Source organism: Herpailurus yagouaroundi, unplaced genomic scaffold (assembly GCF_014898765.1).
Source record: "Herpailurus yagouaroundi ecotype Mexico unplaced genomic scaffold, PumYag 28, whole genome shotgun sequence".
NCBI lineage: Eukaryota > Metazoa > Chordata > Mammalia > Carnivora > Felidae > Herpailurus > Herpailurus yagouaroundi.
Window position 1 is genome coordinate 84335142 of NW_024412376.1, and position 6710 is coordinate 84341851.

Sequence of the window (6710 nt, forward strand, 5' to 3'; positions counted from 1 at the left end):
CACGTTTCCCACAGGAGATTTATTTCCTGCTTTTTGGAGCCATAGCAGGAGGGGGTCAGAGTGTTCTTACACTGGCTGTTTCTTAAGTAACTTTAATCCAATTAATCACTATGTGGCACATTTGGGGGCAGTCTGTCCTGTGCCCCCACACTACCTATTTAGGTTCTTAGTGATTTATTTCTTAGGTGTGTTTCCCCTATTGAAGGAGAGTTAAGTGAGAATTTAATACATTGATAAGCAACCCACAGCCTGCAGGCTTCATGCAGCCCACCTGGTTTCATTACCCTGTTCCATAATATAACTTCAAGAATAAGTGAGACTATTAGTAACGGCCAATGATATTGCCCCCGTATATACATATTATAAAACATTCTCCACGGTTTTTTTCTTGCTCTAGGTCTCTATCCATTCTGTTCCCGCTGTCTGAAACCCCCAGCCTCCTCTTCTTTGGCAAATTCTGAATCATCCATCATCAGATCTCAGCTCTCATATCTCTCTAAATCCAAATATCCAATGGATGCTCTCATTGTGTAGCATTTACCATGATCTACCATACAGGTGCTATTTATTGGTCTTTATTGCTCAATGGACTATAAACTTCAAAACAGTGAAGATCATGTCTTCTATTTGCCTATTTCCTTTTTAGCATAAAACCCAAGTAGAATAAATATCTGTTGAAGATGTATACAAACATATTGACTATTTGGCACAGCCCTGGCTATAACCAAGGAGGTTATGTCTTCAACACTGCTTAATGGCTACGTCTAAGTTGCCCGATTCTCAAACATAAACCGTACCAGATTCTTTTGCTTTCATTGCAAAAGCAACAGCCACCCAACTGTGTGAACATGAGCAAACCCATCCAACTACTCCATTCCAAAATAAATGACCATTTTAGGATTCCTTGCCATCAAGTGCATCTCCAATCAGTCTTTAGTTAGAGAGACTGAAAAAATTATGGGGGACCATTTAATAAGAATGTGAGAACTTATCTAAATATTTGAATACATTCATCATGTTTCTTAAATGCTCACCACTTGCAATGGCTCCCTAATATCTGTAGAATAAAAATCCGTATATCTGAGGCAGGCATTCAAGGCTACTTACAAACTTGCTCCTCCCTGCCTTCCCAGCCATTTCTTCCCAACTAAGCACACACTCTATGTTCTGGGCAAATAAATTTGTTTTTCTCCATATGAGCCCAAAATGTGCACTCTTTTGCACTATAATGGTAATAACTGACCCTCAAAGAGTTTATTATGTGCCAGGCTCCCTTCTAAGTGCTTTACTTTTTTTTTTTTTTTTAAGTTTATTTATTTAAGAGAGAGAGAGGTCACAACACGGGGCTCAATTCCACAGCCCTGGGATCATGACCTGAGCCGAAATCAAGAGGAGTATGCTTAACCCACTGAGTCACCCAGGTGCCCCACTAAATGCTTTACTTTATGTTAGCTCACTTAATCCTTACAACAACACTGTTTGCTGGATATTATTATGATCCTCATTTTAGAGATGAGGTGCCTCAGGCACCTTGCTTGAGGTCAAAGTTAGTATACAGCAAAGCCTGGCTATGAGGTGACTGAAGGTGCATGTGTCTCTCACCATCCAGCAGACTCACCCGGGGCTGTTCGCAGACGGTGGCACAATTCCAGCAGAGAGCCATGGCACAAAAGTCTGGTTGAGACCGAGGCTCAGAATTGGCATGGTATCTTACCCACTGCAATCTATTAGGCAAACAAGTGATAACGCCAGCTCATATTCCAAAGGAGGAGGCATATTCTGTTTCTTGAAAGGACAGCAGCAAAGTGACATGTGGCTACAGGGAAGGAAATAATGGCAATCAGTTTGCAAGTACTCTGCCACACACGGCCAAAACTAGGTGCCAAGAAAGGTGAGAGAGTCTTCAGATGGCAGCCATGAGCTCATGAGCAGAAGAACAGATTCAGCGGGAACAGATTAGCAGTCTGTAAAGACTTCTCTTGTTTTCTTTCGGATTTTTTTTTTTTTATTATTTCTTCAAATTTGTTTATCAGGAGTGACTGAAAAAACGACAGTTGAGTCCCATCATCACGGAAATGGCTTAAGGAGAAAACTGGTCAGATGAATAGTATTGCTTCCCATTTCCAACCAGTCAATAGTTGCCATTGATAAATAGCCAACAGTCTGTCAAGAATGCTCAAGATATCGTCCGACTTCAGCCAGGTCACGATCTTGCAGTCCGTGAGTTCGAGCCCCGCGTCGGGCTCTGGGCTGATGGCTCGGGGACTGGAGCCTGTTTCCGATTCTGTGTCTCCCTCTCTCTCTGCCCCTCCCCCGTTCATGCTCTGTCTCTCTCTGTTCCAAAAATAAATAAACGTTGAAAAAAAAATTAAAAAAAAAAGAATGCTTAAGATATGTTATACGCTACAACATGCCTGTTCACAGGGTGAAAAAGCCAGGAAATAACTCACGTGAACATCTCGACTTCATCATGCAAGACAAGCACAAAAGCACCGCCCAGGCCTCTGCGAACATTGCACAAAGCCCCCTTGAGAAAAGCTTTGGCTCCTTCATCACGAGCAGTATTCCTCCAGCAGTCAAGCATGACTGTGCACATGATATCAGTTCCTTTGCGCCCTGACTATACCATCACACGGCGACAAAGAGTGTCAACCCGATAGAAAGTCAACACAGCAACCTCTGTGACGGATTGTGCGATCATCCAGCTGATGGAGATGTGAGTACTCTTGGGATCTGGATGCATTCCCTTTGCAGTTGTCAGATACTGAAGTAGGCAGCTCAGTAGATGAGGTTACCCTGCGCAGAAACATTAAAGCCTTTCTACAGGACCTTAATCCCATGAGATTTGTAGTTCTTAACCAGGCAGTCACGGAGGCCCCTGAATTCCCTTTCAGCTCCAGCTTTGCCCACGTCAGCTGCTAGAAGGGTATGGGCAAAATCAAGAGGAGACACAAAACACAGAGACGTGGCCCCAGAGGCGCCACCTGACCCAATTCCCTGCAAAGTAACACCAAAACTGGGTTCTCTTGTCCACACCACCCAGGAAGATCTGCTTGTATTTAACTTGAAAGGCAAAGTTAAGAGCCTGAGTGGGGAAGTATCTGATGATATTGGCCAGCCAAGTTACCACACCAGAAGGACAGGACTCCCTGCTCCTTGGAGATACGAACCACACAGTCTCTAATGCCCGTGTAGTGCTTATCTGTGGTGATTTGCTTGCTGGCATGTTGCACCTGCAGCAGCAGCTTGATCCGCTCGATGGGTGCTACCAAGGGGTCTTGGAGGTGGCCGCAGACACTCCACCCACCAGGAAGTCCTCGACAAAGGACACGGCAGCATTGGTCATGTTGAAAGGAAAGAGGAGGCAGGAGATGGCAGAGTAGTTCGTAAAGAGTTCAGTTGTCCCCTAATTCTACACAAATCACTACAGAGGTTTCTGGGGGAACTCGACAATTTGATTTTTAAATTTATGCAGAAAAGCAAATGGCTTTTTTAGATAAGATAAGAAAAGCCAAGGCAATGCTAAAGAAGAACGAGATGGGGACACTTGTCCTTGCACATGTCAGGACCAATGGAACAGACCAGAGGCCAGAAACAAACTCATGCATATATGGAAGCTCAATTATAAAGGAGCATGTATCACATTATCTGTGGGAAATTAAACACTTGCAAAAGGCAAAACCAGAATAACTTTAGAAGGCAATATAGAATATTTTACAATATGGAAGAAAAGAAGGATTCCTTATGCAAGACCCCAAATCACCAGGCAGTTGGGGAGGAAGGCCACATTTACCACACTAAAATTTGGGCTTTCCAGGAGTTCATCAAAAGACACTAGAAAGAACATGACCAGACAATCCAGTGTAGAAATGGAACAGGGGTAGGTCGATAAAATAGAGCAGCAAAGCAGAAATGACTCAAACTGATCACAAGCCACAAATTGAGAAAGAATATTTGCAGTATAAACAATCAGTAAAAGATTGTTATCCAGAATTGCTGAAGAACTCTTCTAAGGAAAAGAACCAGAACAAAAGATACACCAGTTATTTCATAAAAGAGGAAATGCTAATAGTGAAAAAATATGTAAAAGATGTCCAGTCTCATTCATAATAAGTAAAAAAAAATTGAAATCAAAATCAGATGCCATTTTATGCCTCCTTGCTTTTGCAAATTTTAAAATATCTGACAATGTCAAGTGTCTTCATAATGAAGATGTTTAGCAACAGAAACACTCACACACTGCCAGTGGGAGCACAATCCGCGTGGAAAACAGTTTGACACTATGTAATAAAGCTGCATGTAACATATTCTATACCTCACAGTTTCTCTCCTGTGTATATGTGCTACAGGAGATAAGGAGACATATATAATAGTCATAGAAACATTGTTCATAGAAGCAAAATCTGAAAAGAAAAAACCCAAATATCTAATTCTACTGAAATGGATACATAAAATACATATATATTTTCATACTTTGGAATTCTGTCTATAGTAGTTAAAAGCGAACGGATCAGCAGGATGGAATCTCAAAAACCAAAGCTAACAACCCCAACGAAAAGACAAAAGCGAGTCGTAGAAAAAACTAAGCTGCATGGTTCGTGATAATAAAGTGCGGCCCAAACTCAACAATACTGAGCGTTAGGATTGACTCATAGGCAGCAGCGCTGGTGTATTTCATTGCCAGTCTGGCTAAGCTGGAAACTACAAACCCCAGAGTTCCCTTCCCTATGTGGTTGGAGGTCGAACCTGACCAAAAGAGGAACTTAAATAAGATACTGGAGGCAGAAGGGGAGCAGCAGCCCGTTTTCTTGGAAGGCACATGCAGTCAAAAGCGGCGATGGTGCTGGGTTCCTACTTACACTCCTCTCCTCTCCGCAGCTGTCAGCCCTTCTATCCACTGCCGGCCCTTTGGCCAACTGTAGGCTGATGGCAGCGGACTGGAAGAGGGACCACCTCGCAGAGGCCGTCCCTTCCCACCGTCTCCTGCAGCTGCCTCTTTGCAGCCCCGCTCGGTGGCCCGGATTCTTAGCTTCTCCTTGAGATGCTGGCTGGCCCATCCGCATGCAGCTTCAGAAGGCTGGTTAGTGGTTTTTCCTCCATCTTTCCCACAGTCCCTTCCAGATCTTCACTAAAGGTAGAAGGTGTTAATTCCTAGACGAAACCCCTTATCCCGCATCGCTGTAAAGATGAGCAAGGGAATATATTGCACAAGTTTCCTCAAGTGGGGAGGAGAAAGGGCAGCATTAAGGAGGGCCACAAGGCGCCTGGGTGGCTCAGTCGGTTAAGCGGCGTACTTCGGCTCAGGTCGTGATCTCACAGTCTGTGAGTTCGGGCCCCGCGTCGGGCTCTGTGCTGACAGCTCAGAGCCTGGAGCCTGTTTCAGATTCTGTGTCTCCCTCTCTCTGACCCTCCCCTGTTCATGCTCTGTCTCTCTCTGTCTCAAAAATAAATAAACATTAAAAAAAAAAAAAAAAAAAAAGAGGGCACAAGGGACATCTGAGTCACCAGAATGTTTTTTTCTTAAGTTGGGTGGTGGGTACAAAGTATCCATTTTATTAATATTATTTACATTGTACGAGATATGATGTTACAATTCAGAGTTAAAAATGAAGACAAAAGTGGGTGGGGGAAATAAATAAAAGGGATTAATTAAGAGCACACGTACCTCGATGAGCTCTGAGTAATGTACAGAATTGTTGAATCATTATGTCATGCACAGGAGGAGAATATAACATGTTATCTTCATTGTACTTCAATAAAAAATATATTTTTTAAAAAAGTTAAAAAGGGACGCCTGGGTGAATCAGTTGGTTAAGTGTCCAACTCTTGACTTCAGCTCAGGTCTTGATCTCACAATTTGTGATATCTGTCGGGCTCTGTCCCGACAGTGCAGAGCCTGCTTGGGATTCTCTCTCTCTCCCTCTCTCTTTCTGCCCCTTCCTGACTCATTCTCTCTCTCTCTCTCTCAAAATAAATAAGCATGAAATTTTTTTTCTAATTTTTTTAAGTTAAAAAAATATAAACATGTAGTGAGGTTTTCCAAACCAGAGAGTCCAAATCTTTAGGGAAAATCAATATGAATTTAAATGTGAGAGGGGCGCCTGGGTGGCTCAGTCGGTTAAGCCGCTGGCTTCGGCTCAAGTCATTATCTCACAGTCCATGAGTTCGGGCCCCACGTCGGGCTCTGTGCTGACAGCTCAGAGCCTGGAGCCTGCTTCAGATTCTGTGTCTCCCTCTCTCTGACCCTCCCCTGTTCATGCTCTGTCTCTCCCTGTCTCAAAAATAAACGTTAAAAAAAAAAAATTTAAATGTGAGGGAGAGAAAGAGTCTCGATGGTAAAAGGAGAAAGCAATGTGAACTCCGTGGGACTTGTTCCCTGTACAGAGAGAGGAAGAAGCTGTCAGATCGAGTCCAGATACCCCAGACCCTGAAGGTGAGGTGACGGACTGCTCCCGAGGACGGAGGGTGGGCAGAGGGCTGATGGCGTCAGGACAGGCAGGGGGATGGCAGGGACTCTCCCCAGCAGACAGCCAGGTACTAAAAGCAGCAAGGTACCTTGATTTTAGCTGGAATGGGAGGTGTTGTCAGGAAAAGGCAGTGTGTCCCATGTGAGTGGCCACAGCCAGAAGCAGTGTTTACAATGGAAGTGCTGTCCTGGAGAGAAACTGAAAGACACAAGGTGGGATTTTTCCAAATGGCCCCTTACTGGA

The 6710-nt window shown here is 43.9% G+C and overlaps 1 pseudogene; it reads right to left on the reverse strand.

The window, feature by feature from the left end:
• Window positions 1-2405: 2405 nt before the first annotated feature.
• On the reverse strand, window positions 2406-3406 carry LOC121029305 (ADP/ATP translocase 2-like; annotated as a pseudogene).
• Window positions 3407-6710: the final 3304 nt, after the last annotated feature.